Source organism: Moschus berezovskii, chromosome 9 (assembly GCF_049115385.1).
Source record: "Moschus berezovskii isolate FMDL1 chromosome 9, NW_MosBer_1.0, whole genome shotgun sequence".
NCBI lineage: Eukaryota > Metazoa > Chordata > Mammalia > Artiodactyla > Moschidae > Moschus > Moschus berezovskii.
This window is the reverse complement of record NC_142468.1, coordinates 107,704,984-107,728,034: the sequence shown is the minus strand read 5'-3', so window position 1 is coordinate 107,728,034 and position 23,051 is coordinate 107,704,984.

Sequence of the window (23,051 nt, the reverse complement as noted above, 5' to 3'; positions counted from 1 at the left end):
CTAAGGTGAAGATTTTTGCCAGACAAAGGAATATTGAATTTTCTGCCCTCCTAGAAACCTAGCAACCGAAAATGTTTCTTTAGGATTCAAAAATCCTTTCACTTAGGTGGGGATTATAGAGATTTCTTCCATGATCAAAGGACGTGCCTTTTCTACCAATTTGTTCTACACAGTGAGCAGATTTAGCTAAATCACGGGAAATATGCCCCTTTTGGCATGTGTCCCTGCCCATGGAGGTTTGCCTGCTCTGCTTGATTCTCACACTCGTTGACTGCCCTGGGGGCGTTTGACTTATCCCCACCTGTGATCCTGCCAGGAGAGACCAAAGAAAACAGCCCTGCTGTGAGAGCTGATCCACAAGCATTACCATTCACCTTGCTTGCACCTTTCAGCAGTTTGTACAGTATACACCCGCTACAGAATGGTAGTGTTCAACAAAGACATGTCCTCCCTAGAATTTCTACAAGGGACATTTCCCTTTGATCTCTTAATAGTGGCATGTGTTCTGATGCCGGCTTTAATAAGTGGCTTCAACAACTGGAGCTCTGATTTCAAGGTGGCCAGGTGTGCCTGCACCATGACTTCACCCTCTGCTAGCCGGCACAGATGTGAAAGTTCAGTGGTTTTGGCATTTCACAGCAAGTGCAGGAACCATGCCTTCCAGCTGAGTGCCTCAACCTCCTCTACTCCCTAGATATTCCCTGGGAGCCAAGATCTAAGAGGACTAGACAACGTATGATTTGACTTACCTCTAGAGCAAGCCATGCATGTTGATCAAGGCTGGTTTAAGGCAAAGTTGCAAGCAAACGAAACTCATCTACGATGACATTTATCTCCTCTAGTGCCACCGTCAGTCCCCTTAAATGTTGTTCTCCAAGTCCCCAGTTCCTTCCTGCCACCCAGGTTCTCTTCTGAGATACAACAGCCCAGATGTAACACTCTACTTTCAATGGGCAGATCACCATCAAGAACCTCTCCCCAGTGTCTTGTTCTTAAAACTTACCTACGCCAGGTGCAATATTTAGGACCTTACTAGATAAAGTACTCTAATAAAGTAACACACCCAAGCTATGAATCTAACCAAAATAAACTTGCACCTAGGTACAATGGCCTCATAGAAGTAATGCCTTAAGTCATTTTGGTGTCAAAATTTTCATGCTTTATAGAAGATATGTTTTGACTTGCAAACATTTGGGAACTCTTTGATCATATAAAAAGAGACTTTCTATAGCTACAGAGATATCAGTAATACATCAAAATTCACTGCCTCAAAATCCAAATAATTGATACATATCTGCTGTGGAGTAAATAGTAATTCTGCTGGGTACGTTTCATGAAGTCTTCTGGGTTTCCTAAGTGCAGTTAAACTTATCTGATTCAAGTCAGAAACATGTTTTAGGCAAGACATTTCTAAAACTTAGCCTTGTTCTGTCTTATATCCCTTTACCATTAATCCAGTCGGATTCAGTGGCCTCAAATTACTATATATATATATATATATATATATATATATTCAGTTCATCTATTGAGTAGATGACAATCTATTTAAACAGAGAAAGGAGGGTAAACAGTAGAGCCAGGTCTATCAGATGTCCTAATCCACAGACCATCTCAACCTGAGCGACATGTATAATAGACTATGACTGAACTTGGAATTTTAAATGATGAAAATCAAGGATGTTCTCTAAAATACATTAACTGGTTTCAATCTTCAGAAGGGTTACTGGTACCATAGTGAAAGGAGACCAAAGATTATCCACATATATAATACTGATAATTCCTTTGCTAGATCTATGAGTCTCAGACATTGCTTCTTAAAAGCATGTTTCTGGAAGTATACCCCACTCACCACTCTGCTAAGGACTTCCCCACAAAGGCCTTCCCCGCCATGAATCCATCAAAACCAGAACTTGTGAACAACATCAGTTCAGTCAGTCAGTCAGTTCAGTTGCTCAGTCGTGGTTTAAGGCTGACTCTCTGCAATCCCATGGACTGTAGTACGCCAGGCCTCCCTGTCCATTGCCAACACCCAGAGTTTACTCAAACTTATGTCCTTTGAATTGGTGATGACATCCAGCCATCTCATCCTCTGTCATCCCCTTGTCTTCCCGCCTTCAATCTTTCCCGGCATCAGGGTCTTTTCAAATGAGTCAATTCTTCCCATCAGGTGGCCAAAGTATTGGCATTTCAGATTCAACATCAGTCCTTCCAATCAATATTCAAGACTGAATATTTCCTTTAGGATGGACTGGTTGGATCTCCTTGCTGTCCAAGGGACTCTCAAGAGTCTTCTCCAAGACCACAGTTCAAAAGCATCAATTCTTCTGCGCTCAGTTTTCTTTATAGTCCAACTCTCACATTCACACATGACTACTGGAAAAACCATAGCCTCGACTGGATGGACCTTTGTTGGCAAAGTAATGTCTCTGCTTTTTAATATGCTGTCTAGGTTGGTCTAACATTTCTTGCAAAGAGTAAGCGTCTTTTTATTTCATGGCTGCAGTCAGCATCCGCAGTGATTTTGGAGCCCCAAAAAATAAAGTCTGAAACTGTTTCCTCATCTGATGATGGGGCCAGATGCCATGATCTTAGTTTTCTGAATGTTGAGCTTTAAGCCAACTTTTTCTCTTACCTCTTTCACTTTCTTCAAGAGGCTCTTTAGTTCTTCTTTGCTTTCTGCCATAAGGGTAGTGTCATCTGTATATCTGAAGTTATTGATATTTCTCCCAGCAATCTTGATTCCAGCTTGTGCTTCATCCAGCCCAACGTTTCTCATGATGTAATCTGCATATAAGTTAAATAACCAAGATGACAGTATACAGTGACATGAAATTGCAAGAATTTGCTTTGTCTGTCACATCTAAGAGTTTTCAACACATTTTTTACTTTCTTTGACTGGATTCAGTTCAGAGTACTCTCCAGTCTCTACAAGTCTTGGGCACACATGAGCACACATCAACACTCAGATGTCTAATAGGCTCCCAAATTAACATGTTCAAGTCTGAGCCCTGATCCTACACTCCACAAACCTGTTCTTCCCAGGCTTCCCCCATTGCAGACTATGGCAAGGTCACTCTCTCAAAGGCTCAAAACAAAGACACAGAATTCATCCTAAATTCCCCTCTTCAGCTCATACCCCACATCTAATCCAGCAGCAAAGTATGTTGTTTCTACCTTCAAATTATACACTCACCACCTCCACCACTACCAGCTTGGGCCAGTCCACCATCATCTGTCACCTGATTATTATATAGACTGTTTAACCCCCTGCTTCCTCTCTGGACCCCCTGCTTTCAATGCAAGAGACAGATTCTGTAAAAATGTAGATCAGATGATCATCTCTTAAGGTCTTGCATTAACTTCCATCCCTCAGAACAAACAGAAAGATTCTTCTTGTCATCAATATGACCTTGTCTGCCTCCTCCCCCTGCTTCTCACCTCCTCCCCTGCAATCCTGCCTCACCCCTCCCCCACCTCCCTGACATTCCTCAAGGGTTTACACTTGCTGCTTTCTCTACCTCTCATCCTGTTCTTTCAGAGCTGAGGTTCTTCTCTCACCTCCTTCACCTGGGAAAGTTTGCAAATTTCACATTTTTAGTGAGCCCTTCCCTGGACTTCTAGTTGGAAAGTGAAGCCACCTCCCTACACACACACACACACTCTCTCTCTCACTGCCGTTCCCCTCTCCCTGCTTTATCTTTATCTGGAGCGCATCGACACACATTGTACTTCATTCCTCTGCCTCTTTACTGGGTTTCCTCCCTGTGTGCATATAAGGTCTGTGAAGACAGGAATATTTTTGTGCTCTGTTCCACTGTTGAATCCTCAGCTTCTAAAACAATACCGGGGCATAACAGGTGCTCAGTAAATACTTGGTGGACTGGAAAAACACCGCTAAGTATGCAGCTTTTGTGAACCTGTGGCCCCCACCTGCACTATCCTTTCAGGAGCTCATCTTTCCTTGCCATCTATCCACATGGTCCCAGCAATAGCTGACATGTGGACATCCTTGTCACCGCTGCACATCACCTCTGTCTTGCTCCAGAGTCTCCCTCATCACGTGAGGACCACTTGTGCCACCTGTGTCACTGCCACCGCCCCCACGCCCCTCACTCCGTCAGCCCCAAGGCCCGCCTCAAGCTGATGCTCACCATTCCTGTCACCACTGCAGGCCTGCACCTCTGCTGCCAGTGCCCACTCTGGCATGAAGGCCCTGCCCTCCCCTGAATGATTCTGGCCCCAGCATGACCACAGGCCTTTTCCTCAATTCCTCGGGACAACTTCTTCATTTCCTAGTGTAGATCTGAGCAAATGATAGACCTCCTCCACTCCTCAGTATTCTCATCTCTAAATGCAAACACTACGTGACTTGTTGCACGGCCAGAAGACGGGAACTCGTATCGTCAAAGCGCTGAGCAGCACTGGCTGCTGGAGAAGTGCCTGATAAATATTAGCTATTATCATAAGGATGATAATCTTGACTGGCCCAGTTGGGGCAATCACTATTATTGTTGTTCTTTAGAACAGCTCTTCCAGGAACCCACAGGCCCTGACCCACAGTCCCAGACTCCCCTTAGGACCAAATTCCTGATGAGCTTCTGGGCTGCCCTGGGTGGCAGTCTCATCATTTCCTATGCAGGAGCAGCCTGAGTTTTATCCCAGCACGGATGAATCCAAGCCCAAAAGAGCCACGCATGGAAAGGAGGAACATCCCTTCCTTGGGATCCAAGTTTGGCCTTCCTTCCAGACCCTGACATCTCGCCAGATGAGCACTGGGTAAATAGTCACACTTTTTAAGGGCAGCCTGTGCCCATCAGGTTTGATCCCTGATGGTTCAGACCATAAAGAACTGCCTGCGATGCAGACCTGCTTCTGATCCCTGGGTTGGGAAAATCCTCTGGAGAAAGGAATGACTACCCACTGCAGTATGCTTGCCTGGAGACTCCCGTGGACAGAGGAGCCTGGTGGGCTACAGTCCATGGGGTGTCAAAGAGTCCAACACAACTGAGTGACTAACACTTTCACTTTCACTTTTCTGTGCCCAAACCACAGCAGTGTTATCTGTCTAATCACAACACACTAAGAAACAGCAGTGCACGCGTGCTCCATCACTAAGTTGTGTCCAACTCTTTGCAACCCCATGGACTGTAGCTCACCAGGCTCCTCTATCCATGGGATTTCCCAGGCAAGAACACTGGAAGGGTTGCCATTTTTTTCTCCAGGGGATCTTCCTGACCTTGGGATCAAACCCATGTCTCCTGCCTGGCAGGCGGATTCTTGACCACTGAGCCACCAGGGAAGCCCCACACCAGTAGCAGAGATCCATGTTTCTCAGCTACTCTTTGCTTAAAAAGAAGTATCAGCTCTGTGACCCTGGACAAATTGCTTAAATTAGGGGTACGTATTTTCTCAACTATAAAAGTAGATACAATTATGTCTGCCTTATAAGGTTGTTGTGTGGATTAAATGAGTTAATACATATCAAGAGCTTAGAACAGTGCCTGGCACATGGTGAAAACTTTAAAGGATGTGCTGTGCTTAGTTGCTCAGTTGTGTCCAACTCTTTGTGACCCTATGTGCTGTAGCCCACCAGGCTCCTCTGTCCACAGGATTCTCCAGGCAAGAATACTGGAGTGGGTTGCCATGCCCTTCTCCAGGGGATCTCCCCAATCCAAGGATCAAACTCAGCCAGATCTCCCACATTGCAGGCAGATTCTTTACCAACTGAGCCACCAGGGAAGCCCTAAAGGATGAGCTAGCACAATTCTCCACAGCAGTAGTATAAAGACAGCAAGACAGTCTTCTCTTCAAGCATTCAGTCCCTTATAAGCATCGCCTAGCTTATCTCTTCAGTACCTCTGCAAAACTGGAAATCCTGAGGGCTAGAATTAATTTGTCTTCACATGTCTATTTTCAGTGCATAGTAGAGGGGCTAGCACCAAATAGACTTTCAATACGGTTTTTTTTGGGTTTTTTTGTTTTTTGTTTTTTTTTTTTTTAGTAAATAAATGAATGGATAAGTACCATTCAGGAATGAATGGCTTCCTTTTTCAGGGTCACAGTAAAGCCTGGGTTATTGAAGAAAGATAATCCTTGCAAGCAAGAAACAGTGAAGAAAATAAGGAGAGAAAAAAAGCCTCTCAAAGAATCAGGCTCTTCCTTCAGGAGGTGGCAGAGTATTCTGACTAATGATGGATGGGGGCCCCTGGGAGGCATCCATCACTTCTAATCCTGGACTCTGCTGGAGGAAATGAACCCCGCATGCATAAATTAGTTAAAGGCATAATAGTGATTCGTGTTCCTTTTGCGATTTCCTCTCTGCACAGCCGCTTATGCAGATTGAACAAGATGTCACTGTGACATCAGGATCTAAGTGAGATGCGGAAGTTGATAAAAATAAAGCCTTACTTGGATTTGGTCGGCTGCTCACTAAGGTCTTCCCTCAAGGAAAAGACTTCATGGAGAACAGGAATTGTTCTTTTCATCGTGAATTGCAAAAGCCATCCTGAAGTTGTGGGAAGGCAAAATTATATATATAGATATGATTAACCAGGGGGAAGCAAGGAATTCTAAGTAGAATTCCTACAATTTAAATTAATATCTGAGCAGTGATGTAAGAATTCAGGAAATCCAACTCCTTCGGGTAGAAACTGTTTTTCTTGCTGTTGTGAGAAAGTGTTGAGTTAAGCAATGAGCGCTTTGGGTTACTTGACAGATCAGTAGCAAAGATCACTAAGAAACTGAGCCCAATGTAACTCAACAAATACTAATAAGCAGTTTCACACAGGTGATAACTCCAACGAATCCAACAACTAAACCCAATGTTGTTAAGTTGCTAGGTCATGTCTGACTCTTTGCAACCCCATGGACTGCAACACACCAGGTTCCTCTGTCCTCCACCATCTCCTGGAGTTTGTCACATTCATGTCCATTGAGTCGGCGATGCTATCTAACCATCTCAGCCTCTGCTGCCCGCTTCTTCTTTTGCCTTCAATCTTTCCCAGCATCAGGGTCTTTTCACAATATGGGAGTTAAAATGATTCTCATAGATATAACTGAGATAGACACAGTGACTTTCTCAAGATCAGACCATCAATAGACAGTGGGGGTTGGCCTTGGTCCTCAGGCCCTCTTCCTTAAGGCTTCAGTCTCTCTTCTTTGTCACGTGTCCTGGGTATTTAAACCATGTTTAAAGTGACAGAAACTCATGTATGAAATGTACTTGAATCTTCAATCAGTAAACAAAAAAGAAAGAAAAGACAGAATTAAAGGTAACATGGGGTATAATACTGGAAATATCTACTGGAACCAGGAACCACACTAAACTCCTTAGTTATTACTGTTTTCTGAAAGGACAGAGAATGCTATCTCGCAAATTTGGAGACTACAGTTCCACCCCATTGACTGCCATGAACTGAAGCAAAACAAACTCAGGCAGCAATGAGAATAAGATTGTAGAAAGAAAACCACAGGCAATGTCCTTGAAAGCCTGGGTCATGATCAGTATATCAACACAAATATCTAATTTGTATCTAATACCAATATCTAATATAGGGAAAGTAATGAAAATAATCATTCCAGACTGAAGAAAACCACGTATTCAAGATACTGAACACATATTTATGTAAATTTAAGTGGTTTAAGTAGATTGTTGAAATTTAAAGAGTCGAGCAGAATATGAATATGTATTATCATATTCAAAAAATTTAACATTCTGTAAAATATTTCACAATAGTGCTTAGGCTATTCTTTAAACCTTTCCCCAGACTGGCTCCTGTTTCCTATTGTTGTCTGTGAAAACCAGTGTTTACACTAGGTTAAAATACAGATTTAGGAATTTGTTTTTTCTGAGCTGGATCAAATTTGAGAAGAAAAAATGGAAAAGCGAACAAAAAATCTTCAGAAGTCTGACACAGAAGGCCTCAGCTCAGACAACCAGAGTAGAAATCTACTTCTGCTCTGCCTGGAATTCCAGTTCTATCAGCCTCATCCAATGAGGGGCCAGGTGGACACAAATTGTTCACCCCTTTGTTTACTTCCTGAACTGGACCGCCCAAGAAATGCTGTACATTTTTTTTCTCTGTTGAGAGAATGTCACGTTCCTCAGAGTCTGATTTAGAAAAACCAAGCTGGGATGCACACAGAGCAGGAACAAGAAGGTATAACCCCAGAGCATCCTTTCCAGCTCTCTGTGCCCTTTTGCAACAGGATGGTCCCTGTACTTCTTTCTAACTTTTCAGTCATTTTCCCTTCCTTTGCATTTTATGTAGCTGGACTCTTCATTGTACCTCTGTGAGACAGGTGCTATTATCACATCCCTTTTAAAGTTAAATAAATAGAGGCTTGGAGAGTTTGATAAACTTGACCAAGGTCAGAAAACTAGTAAATTATAGAACTGAGATTTGAACCCAGAAGCTTGAGTCCAGAGTGTCGGGGTCCATGCGTGGGTTGGAAAAGAATTTCCAGACATGAGACAGAATGAGAGGGAAATAAAGTTTATTAGAGTGGGGGACGCCGTTAGAACAGCGGGCTGGCCCAAGGGAGAATGGACATTGAACAGGTCCTTGGTCCATTTTTATAGCCAGGGCACAAGGAGCAGAATAGGGGTCTTGTGGGTCATTTGCTGATAGGAGGAGACACGTATGGGGATGGGGGAGAGTAAGGCAAATAATTCTCCCTATGGGGTTGGAGGGGAGACAGGTCATACTGCTCAGGAGGACCTGAAATTTCATTCATAGTTACAACATGGGTTGGGGACGGACAATAAGGGTCTGGTGTTTCTGTTCCTGCATTCTGAGACCCTCCTTGGTTTTATCTGCTCTTTCGTCCTGGGGTCACCACACAGAGGTTGCTGTGTTCTCCATGTCTTAACTGCATTTTATGACAAATGTCCTTGCACTGAAAGAAAAGGGGCAAGGAGCTGAACTTGGCATCTTCTACATGTTCAGGATTTTTCTGTTTTTGTTAAATCAAAGGCAACACTCCTGAAAGCTCTTAGTTCTAGAAACAAACTATTCTTATAATCAACCCTGAGGTTTCCTTTCCTAGAATTCATCCCAGTAAGAAAATCACTTAAAAGCTAACTACCGATTTGTCTGTTCTTAAGTATCTCCCCCACTCAGAATTCCCCAGGATCCTGGTTGGATTAACAGCAAATTGCTCATGAATATGGTAGCTCCTGGCTAGCTGCAGGAAGGGGTGCCCCAAACCTGTAATTACATGGGGTGATATGACTCCCCCAATTGCTAGATGTTTGGGGGGAAATGAATCATCCTAGTAGGCACCCACATATTTTCACAGCATGTTACACATTCAGTACAGAAAGAAGGCATTTGCAGACATAAAGGAACTTTGTTCACTGGCCAAGGGAAGAAGCATAACTAGGTTTAACGGGAGGAAGGGCTGTCTTTCTCTGGCTCCATAACATCATCTTTCAACCTTTCAGCCATGCTCTGTCACGCTTGATCTGTTTCCTTTTAATTTATTATTTGTGCCGCTGCCACTGGGAAGCTTTGATGTCAGGAACCCGAGGGACGCAAGGATGTCATCCTGGAGGAGAAAGACGTCACTTCAGCACCACGAGCTCTCTCCTTCACCTGGTTGCCTTCCAGCTTACCCAAACTATATCACGCAACAGCTGTAAGGAGAGCAAATCTCACCTCAAGGGTGTGCAAGGCCCTGGGGCAAAGAGGTGAGAATGTGGCTACAATTCCCTAGCAAAGCTTAGGTCTGTCTGCAGAGGTGCTCATTCACTCTCCTAGTGCATATGTCTCTCACCATTCAACTAGCCAGGGTTTACTGAGCACCAAACAACTCCAGGGACTGTAGAAGACACGGTATGTGACAGATCCTGCTAATTGCCAACGCAACAGCCCTGCCTTCCAACCTTCGAGCCAAGGGAACACTCATTTTGTTTTAGCACCTAGCCCCTGACAATGTTAGTCCTGTCTCCACTCCCGGTGATTCGTGTCAAGGGTCAGCAAACAATGGCTTTTGTGAGGCAAATCCAACTCACTGACTGTTTCTATATGTAAAAAGATACACAGCCATGCCATCATTTATGTCTATGAATGCTTTCATGCTACAAAGCAGAACTGCATATGGCCTGCAGAACTATCATTTTTGCCATCTGACCCTCTACAGAAAAAATTTGGTGAATGGTGGTCTGATCCAGTTAGCAATACCTTTCCCTTTGCCTGAGTTTGGTTTAGTTTACAGGTGCCCAAGGGTTGACATGGTGCTGATAAATGAGCCTTGAGGAAAAGTCAGCTGAGGGCAATTGGGGAGAAAAGAGGTTTCTTTTCATCCACTTCCTGTGACTTCTAGAGTGACGGTGGCTATCTTTCATTTATGAGGAAGGCCAGCCTAAGGACCAAGCTGACATTCTAGGGATAGCAGAGCTAAAACACAGAAATAACCTGAGTCTTAGATGTCTTTGAGCTGTTGAACTAGCCAACCCTGGAACCAGATATCGCAGCATTCCTATCACATGAGATCACGTGTCCTCATTGTTTAAGCCAGATAAGTTAGGATCTCCCCTTGATGAGTCAACCTCTGAGTTTAAGAATTCACCTTCTATCATCCTAGTAACAATCTTTGCTCAAATATCTACTCTGTCTGATATTAATAAAACCACTCCAGCTCTCTTTTGATTAGTGTTAGCACAGAAATCTTTTTCTAGTCTTTAAACTATTTGTGTCCATATATTATAATGTGTTTCTTTCAGGCAGGATATGGTTCCATGTTTTTTTATCCAAAATGACAATATTTTCCTTTTCATTATTTAGATCATTTACACTTAATGTGATCACTGATGTGGTTAAATTTAAATCTACCATCTGGCTACTTGCTTTTCATTTGTTTCATCTGTGCTGTGCTTTCTTTTTGTCATTTTCTGATTCTTTTTAATTAATTAGTTTATGATTCTAAAACAGCTCCTGCGCTAATTATAGCAGTTGCTTTAGGGTTTGTAGAATATCCCTTACAGTGATTTTATACCACATCATATACGATATATGAATCTTTTAACAAAATAATTTTCTTCCCAGCCTCTGTGGCACGTGCGTACAAATCATCACTATTCAACTAAATACCAGAGACGGCGACGGCAACCCACTCCAGTACTCTTGCCTGGAAAATCCCATGGATGGAGGAGCCTGGTAGGCTGCAGTCCATGGGTTGCGAAGAGTCGGACATGACTGAGCAACTTCACGTTCACTTTTCACTTTCATGCATTTGAGAAGGAAATGGCAATCCACTCCAGTGTTCTTGCCTAGAGAATCCCAGGGACAGCGGAGCCTGGTGGGCTGCCGTCTATGGGGTCGCACAGAGTCGGACACGACTGAAGCGACTTAGGAGCAGCAACAGCAACTAAATACACTTTGTTATCTTTTCTTCCTCAGTTCAGTTCAGTCGTTCAGTCATGTCTGACTCTTTGTGACCCCATGGACTGCAGTTCATCACCAACTCCCGGAGCCTACTCAAACTCATGTCCATTGCATTAGTGATGCCATCCAGCCATCTCATTCTCTGTCATCCTCTTCTCCCACTTTCAATCTTTCCCAGCATCAGGGTCTTTTCAAATTAGTTGGTTCTTCACATCAGGTGGCCAAAGTATTGGAGTTTCAGCTTCAACATCAGTCCTTCCAATGAATATTCAGGACTGATTTCCTTTGGGATGGGCTGGTTGGATCTCCTTGCAGTCCAAGGGACTCTCAAGAGTCTTCTCCAACACCACAGTTCAAAAGCATCAATTCTTCAGTGCTTAGCTTTCTTCATAGTCCAACACTCACATCCATACATGACGACTGGAAAAACCATAGTCTTGACTAGACGGACCTTTGTTGGTGAAGTAATGTCTCTGCTTTTTAATATGCTGTCTAGGTTGGTCATAGCTTTCCTTCCAAGGAGTAAGCATCTTTTAATTTCATGGCTGCAGTCACCATCTACAGTGATTTTGGAGCCCAAGAAAATAAAGTCTGCCACTGTTTCCACTGTTTCCCCATCTATTTCCCATGAAGTGATGGGACCGGATGCCATGATCTTAGTTTTGTGAATGTTGAGCTTTAAGCCAACTTTTTCACTCTCCTCTTTCACTTTCATCAAGAGACTCTTTAGTTCTTCTTCACTTTCTGCCATAAGGGTGATGTCATTTACAAATCTGAGGATATTGATATTTCTCCCAACAATGTTGATTCCAGCTTGTGCTTCCTCCAGCCCAGAGTTTCTCATGATGTACTCTGCATATAAGTTAAATAAGCAGGATGACAATATACAACCTTGACATACTCCTTTTCCTATTTGGAACCAGTCTGTTGTTCCATATCCAGTTCTAACTGTTGTTTCCTGACCTGCATACAGGTTTCTCAAGAGGCAGTATTTATAATGGGGAATATTGGAAACAACCTAAATGTTCAATAGGATATTTAATAGTAAGATGCCCAGTCATTTTTAAATGTTACAGATAACTGTTTGTTGATATAGAAATATGCTCTTTCCGCAGACATAGAGAACAGGCTGTGGACACAGTAGGGGAAGGAGAGGGAGGGATGAACTGAAAGAGTAACATGGAAACATACACATTACCATATGTAAACTAGATAACCAGAGAGAATTTCCTTTATGAAGCAGGGAGTGGAAACCCAGTGCTCTGTGACAACCTAGAGAGGTGGGATGGGGTGGGAGGTGTGAGGGAGGTTCAAGAGGGAGGGTCATATGGCTGATTCATATGCATGGCAGAAACTAACACAATTTTGTAAAACAATTATCCTCCAATTAAAATTTTTTAAAAAAGAAATATGCTTTCTCTATATTAAGAAGAAATGACAGAATGTATATAATGTAATTCCAACTTTAATTTTAAAATGTGATGAGTAGATTTTGACAGCATCAAGATAACTAAGCAGAATAAAGAACAAGAGAGAACCCATATCTCTTTTGTCTCCTGCATTGGTAGGCAGGTTCTTTACCAGTAGCACCACCTGGGAAGCCCGAAACTATACACTTTACTGTTAATTGGTTAGGGCTTCCCTGGAGGCTCACTCAGCTGGTAAAGAATCCGCCTGCGATGCGGGAGAGCTGGGTTCAATCCCTGAGTTGAGAAGATCCCCTGGAGAAGGTAACAGCTACTCACTCCAGTATTCTGGCCTGGAGAATTCAGTGGACTGTATAGTCCATGGGGTCACAAAGTTAACTGGTTATTTCTGTGTGGTCGAACAACAGGTTTTCTTCTTCCATGCTCTTATTTGTATCGGTTTGGTTTTCTGTACTATGTATTATTTTCACAACTTGCAAAACTCTTAGCTATTATTTGAGGGCCTGCCTTCAGGTAATCTTTTTGGATATCCAAGCACTTGTTTATCATTTATGTCCCCTAGGAACTCATGTCACAGACATCTCTGTCTATGTCTATATTTTTTCTATAAGAGCCAGGGTCAGTAGAAGGAAAGAAATTGTAAAAATTAGGGCAGAGATAAATGCAAAAGAAACAAAAGAGACCATAGCAAAAATCAACAAAGCCAAAAGCTGGTTCTTTGAGAAGGTAAATAAAATTGACAAACCACTAGCCAGACTTATCAAGAAACAAAGGGAGAAGAACCAAATCAATAAAATTAGAAATGAAAATGGAGAGATCACAACTGACAACACAGAAATACAAAGGATTATTAGAGAATACTATCAGGAATTATATGGCAATAAAATGAATAACCTGGAAGAAATGGACAAATTCCTAGAAAAATACAACTTTCCAAAACTGAACCAGGAAGAAATAGAAAATCTGAACAGACCCATCACAAGCACGGAAATTGAAACTGTAATCAAAAATCTCCCAGCAAACAAAAGCCCAGGTCCAGACGGCTTCACAGCTGAATTCTACCAAAAATTTAGAGAAGAGCTAACACCTATTCTACTCAAACTCTTCCAGAAAATTGCTGAGAAAGGGAAACTTCCAAACTCATTCTATGAGGCCACCATCACCCTAATCCCAAAACCTGGTAAAGACCCCACAAAAAAAGAAAACTACAGGCCAATATCACTGATGAACATAGATGCAAAAATCCTTAACAAAATTCTAGCAATCAGAATCCAACAGCATATTAAGAAGATCATACATCATGACCAAGTGGGCTTTATCCCAGGAATGCAAGGATTCTTCAATATCCGCAAATCAGTCAACGTAATACACCACATTAACAAACTGAAAAATAAAAATCATATGATTATCTCAATAGATGCAGAGAAAGCCTTCGACAAAATTCAACATCCATTTATGATAAAAGCCCTCCAGAAAGTGGGAATAGAAGGGAAATACCTCAACATAATAAAAGCTGTATATGACAAACCCACAGCAATCATTATCCTCAATGGTGAAAAACTGAAAGCATTTCCCCTAAAGTCAGGAACAAGACAAGGGTGCCCACTCTCACCACTACTATTCAACATAGTTCTGGAAGTTTTGGCTGCAGCAATCAGAGCAGAAAAAGACATAAAAGGAATACAAATTGGAAAAGAAGAAGTAAAACTTTCACTGTTCGCTGATGACATGATCCTCTACACAGAAAACCCTAGAGACTCTACCAGAAAACTACTAGAGCTAATCAATGATTACAGTAACGTTGCAGGATATAAAATCAACACACAGAAATCCCTTGCATTCCTATACACTAATAATGAGAAAATAGAAAGAGAAATTAAGGAAACTATTCCATTCACTGTTGCAATGAAAAGAATTAAATACTTAGGAATATATCTACCTAAGGAAACAAAAGACTTGTACATAGAAAACTATAAAACACTACTGAAAGCAATCAAAGAGGACACTAATAGATGGAGAAATATACCATGTTCATGGATTGGAAGAATAAATATTGTAAAAATGAGTATACTACCCAAAGTAATTTATACATTCAATGCAACCCCTATCAAGCTACCAACGATATTTTTCACAGAACTAGAACAAATAATCTCACAATTTGTATGGAAATACAAAAAACCTCGAATAGTCAAAGCAATTTTGAGGAAGAAAAATGGAACTGGGGGAATTAACCAGCCGGACTTCAGGCTCTATTACAAAGCCACAATCATCAAGACAGTATGGTACTGGCATAAAGACAGAAATATAGATCAATGGAACAAAATAGAAAGCCCAGAGATAAATCCACACATCTATGGACACCTCATCTTTGACAAAGGAGGCAAGAATATAAAATGGAGAAAAGACAGTCTCTTTAACAAGTGGTGCTGGGAAAACTGGTCAGCCACTTGTAAAAGAATGAAACTAGAACACTTCCTAACACCATACACCAAAATAAACTCAAAATGGATTAGAGAGCTAAATGTAAGACCAGAAACTATAAAACTCCTAGAGGAGAACGTAGGCAAAACACTCTCCGACATAAATCACAGCAGGATCCTCCATGACCCACCTCCCAGAATACTGGAAATAAAAGCAAAAATAAACAAATGGGACCTAATTAAAATCAAAAGCTTCTGCACAGCAAAGGAAACTATAAGTAAGGTGAAAAGACAGCCTTCAGAATGGGAGAAAATAATAGCAAATGAAGCAACTGATAAAGGATTAATCTCCAAATTATACAAGCAGCTCCTGCAGCTCAATTCCAGAAAAATAAATGACCCAATCAAAAAATGGGCCAAAGAACTAAACAGACATTTCTCCAAAGAAGACATAAAGATGGCTAACAAACACATGAAAAAATGCTCAACATCCCTCATCATCAGAGAGATGCAAATCAAAACCACAATGAGATACCATTTCACATCAGTCAGAATGGCTGCTATCCAAAAGTCTACATGCAATAAATGCTGGAGAGGATGTGGAGAGAAAGGAACCCTCTTACACTGTTGGTGGGAATGCAAACTAGTACAGCCACTATGGAGAACAGTGTGGAGATTCCTCAAAAAATTGGAAATAGAACTGCCATATGATCCAGCAATCGCACTCCTGGGCATACACACCGAGGAAACCAGAATTGAAAGAGACACGTGTACTCCAATGTTCATTGCAGCACTGTTTATAATAGCCAGGACATGGAAACAACCTAGATGTCCATCTGCAGACGAATGGATAAGAAAGCTTTGGTACATATACACAATGGAGTATTATTCAGCCATTAAAAAGAATACATTTGAATCAGTTCTAATGAGGTGGATGAAACTGGAGCCTATTATACAGAGTGAAGTAAGCCAGAAAGAAAAACACCAATACAGTATACTAACACATATATATGGAATTTAGAAAGATGCAAATGATAACCCTGTATACGAGACAGCAAAAGAGACACAGATGTATAGAACAGTCTTTGGGACTCTATGGGAGAGGGTGAGGGTGGGATGATTTGGGAGAATGGCATTGAAACACGTATGTTGTCATATGTGAGACGAATCAATAGTTCGAATCAATAGGGTCAATGCATGTTATAGGATGCTCGGGGCTGGCATGCGGGGATGACCCAGAGGGAGGATAAAGGGATGAGGGAGGTGGGAGGGGGGTTCAGGAGGGGGAACTTATGTAAACCTGGGGCAAATTCATATCAATGTATGGCAAAACCAACCAATATAATATTGTAAAATAATTTGCCTCCAATAAAAAATAAATTAATAAAAAAACAAACAAACAAACAAAAAAAGAGTCTCAGCCACTTCACATCAGAGTATGTTCTAAAGAGCCATGAAGTTTCCGACATCACAAGGCTGGGTGCTCACTAACATGATCCCTAACAGAGCGAACGTTTGGCAGCAGTAAAAGGCACAAAGGCTGCAGATAAAAAAGATGAAGCCAATGACTGATGTAAGTGTTATATTTAGTTTACCCTTCGGTTTTCAATTCTACTTCTTTAGTTCTCCCACTGAAGTCTAGGAGAACTTTTTCTATTTACTCTATCTTTTAAATTTAATTTATTCTAGCTCTTTAAACTTTTTATATTGTCTCTGCTGCTGCTGCTGCTGCTGCTGCTGCTGAGTCACTTCAGTCGTGTCCGACTCTGTGTGACCCCTTAGACGGAAGCCCACCAGGCTCCCCCGTCCCTGGGATTCTCCAAGCAAGAACACTGGAGTGGGTTGCCATTTCCTTCTCCAATTATATTGTCTCTACCACAGGAAAATATCATGGCCAATATTTCAGTTCTCCTTTTCCAAAAGGGAAAAAATCATGGAATATTTAAGAATCATTTGATATAGCCAGTCTGCTCTGCCCATAACATTCTCCAGGCAAGAATACTGGAGTGGGTTTCCATGCCCTCCTCCAGGGAATCTTCCCAACGCAGGGATCAAACCTGCATTTCTCATGTCTCCTGCATTGGCAGGTGGGTTGTTTACCACTAGCACCCCCTGGGAAGCCCATATTAAAACCTTGCTGACCTACAACATTGACAACGTATTTTGTAGCTGATAACACCATAAACTCTCACAGGAAGGCGGTTTCTACTCCAAAAACACACTTAGAGCCCAACTGGCTGGCAGATATAAAGGACATGAAGAGCTGAGTCAGCCTGGTAGACTTGTCCTGGGAGAATAATTACTAACTGATAGGCAACCTGCAGGAAAAACAACTGGGGTGGAAACTATTATTTGCATGGGAACTAATCTCAGGAGAAACAGAGTTAAGCATGGTGATCTAGAGTTCTATTCCTAATGGGATCCAGGGCTAATACCTGCCAAGACACATACAAACTCAAATCAAAATCTGAGGATAAAACTGCCCATCGTGCAGCTTTCTTCCTAAAGGGACTGTGGTCCAGAATTGTTTCTTTCCAAAATACTTGAAAATGTGACTCAGTCTTCCCTACTTGTCTTCACCCCATTCCATGACATATCTCAGAAAAGAGAAATGGAACCTTTACATTCCACTTCAGATGAACACAGTTTACCTCTAACAAGACTGTTTACAATGATCAAGGGTGTTCCTCCCTGTGTATGACCAGTGAAGTCTTCAGCCAGGTTCTCAAATTTTAGTGAAGATGAGATTTACATGGGCAGCTACATTCATTATTTCATGCTGTGAAACAAATCACCTCAAAACTCAGTAGGTTTAGGGACAAGAATTCAGAGGAGGCTTGACTGGCAGTTCTGACTCAGAGTCCCTCAAAGGGTTCAGGCAGACGTCCACTGGGGCTGCTGTCATTGGAAGGCCCAACTGGGGACAGGCACTACTTCCAAGGTGGTTCACTCACAAGACCAGCAAATCAGTGCTGTTAGAGAGCCTGCCAGACAGGACAGAGTTCCTGTCCACGTGGTCTTGCCTCAGGATTGTTAAGTGACCTAACAGCAAGGAGGCTTGCCTCCTCCAGAGGAAGCAGCAAGAGATCAAGCAGTGCAATGCCTTTTACAACCTGCCCTTAGAAGTCACACGCTGTCCATTTTGTAGTATTCCTTCCAGCATGTGGGTCAGCCCGACCCAACGCAGGTGATCTCATGATGCCAGATGACATGAGGCTCATGGGGGCAGATGATCTCTAGCCCTTAATCCTGAGCCAGAGGCTGTGATGGAATGAGGCTTGTGGGGTGTCTCAGGGGAAGAGATGAGCATATTCCGCACATGGAGGAATATGAATTGTGGCCATCGAGTGGCCTCAACAGAGCAGATGGCCACATCTATATATTTATCCCACCCCACAGACTCTTCTTACAAACTGACAGATCTCCCCTCACTAGGAGGTGGGGTCTATGTTTTATTCCCTTGAACTGAGAGAACAGAAAAGGGAGGAGGTCACTGCCCCAATCAGTGGGGACATGGATTTGGTCAAAGTAATACTATGTAAATTTCTGAGGCTAGGACATGTCAAGAATACAGCTTCTACTGTCTTTCCTCCCCGTTCTCTGAGGATAATTGTCCTTGAGACACACAAACTTTATTGTGAAGAAGTCCAGGCCACACAGAGAGGTCATGTGTGGGTGTTCTGGCTGACAGTCCCACCTACTGTGAGTAGCAGCATCAACTACCTGTGAGTGAACAGCAGCTTCAGACACTTCCTGGTCCAACCTGAGTCTTCCATCTGAGTCACCACACACCAATGAAGAAGAGACTAGCCACCTGCACTGTGTCCAGAATGAGCAACTGACCCACACAATCCATAAGAGGTAATACCTGAGGATGATTGTTTTAAGCCACGCAGTTGTGAGGAAACTGGGGGTAATGCATAACTAGTGCAATAACTTTGAATATTCTTGTGATAGCTACAAATCTCCAGCTCCCACTCCAGACCCACTGAATGAGACTTCCTAAGCCAGGAGAAGCCTGGAACAGTGTTGATTATGAAAAACCTCAGATAACTCTTATCATCAGACAGAGTGAATTCTGATGGAGTATCTTCCATCACAAGTCTCAATGGAATAATCTACCTGGTTTTTATCTTTGATTGTCTATGCATTTCATCTACTTCATGAAAACCACAACTAGAAGTTGAATCTAAATATGGTTACGGATAAAGTACTCTTGAATTTCCAACACTCAAATTTTACATTAAATCTTCAGAAGATGGTGCTTGGAGAAAAAATATGGAAAAAATACAAAAGTTTTATAGATTTCCAGGCAAACTATAAAATCCTCTTTTTTAATCTTTAACTACAGTTATTAAACTACTGGGAAAACAGAGGACTGAAGGCAAAATACGTAATTTTTCTATGGCAACTCTAAATGTACCAATAGGGTATGGAATCTCCAAATTATATTAAGTGGGGGAAAAATAAAATGCATAACTATATATATATATATATATATTTAGGTGGTAAATGCATAAAATTGTCTCTGTAAAGATATACACAAAACTGGTAACAACAGTTGCTTTTGGAAAAAACTGGATGGCTGGGCTAAGTGCATAAGAAAGACATTTTTCACTGAATAGTTTTGTATACTTTGAATTTTATACTGGGATCATGTAATACTTTATAAAAATAGATAAATAAAACACATTTAAAATACCTTCTCTTTGAGGACCCTCTTGGGAGTTATTCCAGAACATGAAAGTGTGACCCCATTGCTTACAGATTTTTTTTCCAGTTTCATAGTGAAAGGAAACTCAAGATCCATCAGGACCAGGGATCCTAATAGACTGAAATCTAGCCACAATACAGGGTTGATAGCTCTATCCCCATATCTTACTGGGTGTCTCAGGTATCTCTGCCTAACCTCTATTTCTGACACAGCACAGCCCTTAAACTTTGTGCAAGTAGACACTTGTGCTGGGCCTTGCTCAGAAAACCCTGCTCTGGCCCTGCCCTGGCTTCACCCATCCCATTCACTAAAGAGCTGTGGCCAAGAGAACGTGTCCACCAGGGCCCACATTTTATGTATTTGAGAAAATCTAACATTTGTTTCTGTGAAAGAATATGCTAGGAAATTTTACTATTTTAAAAATAAACAACAAACCGCTAATTATTAGAGAAATGCAAATCAAAACTACAATGAGGGATCACCTCCCACTAGTCAGAATGACTATCATCAAAAAATCTACAAACAATAAACACTGGAGAGGGTGTGGAGAAAAGGGAATCCTCCTATAATGTTGGTGGGAATGAAAACGAATACAGCCACTATGCAGAACAGTACGAGATTCCTTAAAAAACAAACTAGGAATAAATCTATTATATGATCCAGCAACCCCACTACTGGGCATATATCCTGAGAAAACCATAGTTGAAAAAGACACAGGTACTTCACTGTTCACACCAGTACTATTTACAACACCCCAGACATAGAAGCAACCTAGATGTCCATTGACGGATCAATGAATAAAGAATATATGGTACATATATACCATGGATATTCAGTTCAGTTCAGTTCAGTCGCTCAGTTGTGTCCAACTCTTTGCGACCACATGACGGCAGCACACCAGGCTTCCAACATGGAATATTACTCAGCCATAAAAAGAATATTTGAGTCAGTTTTAGTGAGGTAGATGAACCTAGAGCCTATTAAATGGAATGAAGTAAATCAGAAAGAGAAAAACAAATATAGTATATTAACCTAAACATGGGTCAAATATAGTTTATGACGTAAATCAAATCCCTTTTGATTATACAGTGGACATGAGAAATAGATTCAATGGATTAGATCTAATAGACAGAGTGCCTGAAGAACTATGGAAAGAGGTTCCTGACATGTACAGAAGGCAATGATCAAGACCATCCCCAAGAAAAAGAAATGCAAAAAGGCAAAATGGTGGTCTGAGGAGGCCTTACAAATAGTTGAGAAAGGAAGAAAAGTGAAAAGGCAAAGGAGAAAAGGAAAGATATACCCATTTGAATGCAGAGTTCCAAAGAATAGCAAGGAGAGATATGAAAGCCTTCCTCAGGGATCAGTGCAAAGAAATAGAAAAAAAAAAACAATAGAATGGGAAAGACTAGAGATCTCATCAAGAAAATTAGAGATACCAAGAGAACATTGCATGCAAAAATGGGCTCAATAAAAGACAGAAATGGTATGGACTTAACAGAAGCAGAAGATATTAAGAAGAGGTGGCAAGAATACACAGCAGAACTATACAAAAAAGATCTTCAAGACCCAGATAATCACAATGCTGTGATCACTCACCAAGAGCCAGATGTCCTGGAATGCGAAGTCAAGTGGGCTTTAGGAAACATCACTACAAACAAAGCTAGTGGAGGTGATGGAATTCCAGTTGAGCTATTTCAAATCCTAAAAGATGATGCTGGGAAAGTGCCACCAAATTTGGAAAACTCAGCAGTGGCCACAAGACTGGAAAAGATCAGTTTTCATTCCAGTCCCAAAGAAAGGCAATGCCAAAGAATGTTCAAACTGCCACACAATTGCACTTATCTCACACACTAATAAAGTAATGCCCAAAATCTCCAAGCCAGGCTTCAACAGTACATGAACTGTGAACTTCCAGATGTTCAAGCTGGATTTAGAAAAGGCAGAGTAACCAGAGATCAAATTGCCAACATTCGTTGGATCATCAAAAAGGCAAGAGAGTTCCAGTAAAACAACTACTTCTGCTTTACTGACTATGCCAAAGACTTTGACTTTGTGGATCACAACAAACTGTGGAAAATTCTTAAAGATATGGGAATACAGACCACCTGGCCTGTCTCTTGAGAACTCTGTATGCAGGTCAGGAGGCAACAGTTAGAACTAGACATGAAACAACAGACTGGCTCCAAATAGGGAAAGGAGTATGTCAAGGCTGTATATTGCCACCTTGCCTATTTAACTTATATGCAGAGTATATCATGAGAAATGCTGGGCTGGATGAAGCACAAGCTGGAATGAAGATTACAGGGAGAAATATCAATAACCTCAGATATGCAGATGACACCACCCTTATGGAAGAAAGCGAAGAAGAACTAAAGAGCCTCTTGATCAAAGTGGAAAAGGAGAGTGAAAAAGTTGGCTTAAAACTCAGCATTCAGAAAACAAAGATCATGGCATCTGGTCCTGTCACTTCATGACAAATAGACGGGGAAACAGTGGAAACAGTGGCAGACTTTTTTGGGGAGCTCCAAAATCACTGCAGATAGTGACTGCAGCCATGAAATTAAAAGATGCTTACTCCTTGGAAGGAAAGCTATGACCAACCTAGACAGCATATTAAAAAGCAGAGACATTACTTTACCAACAAAGGTCTGTCTAGTCAAGGCTATGGTTTTTCCAGTAGTCATGTATGGATGTGGGAGTTGGACTATGAAGAAGTCTGAGGGCCGAAGAACTGATGCTTTTGAATGGTAGTGTAGGAGAAGACTCTTGAGAGTCCCTTGAACTTCAAGGAGATTCAACCAGTCCATCCTAAAGGAAATCAGTCCTAAATATTCATTGGAAGGACTGATACTGAAGCTGAAACTCCAATACTTTGGCCACCTGATGTGAAGAACCAACTAATTTGAAAAGACCCTGATGCTGGGAAAGATTGAAGGCGGGAGGAGAAGGGAACGACAGAGGATGAGATTGTTGGAGTGCATCACCGACTCAATGGACATGGGTTTGAGTGAACTCCAGGAGTTGGTGATGGACAGGGAGGCCTGGAGTGCTGCAGTCCACGGGGTCACAAAGAGTCGGACATGACTGAGAGACTGAACTG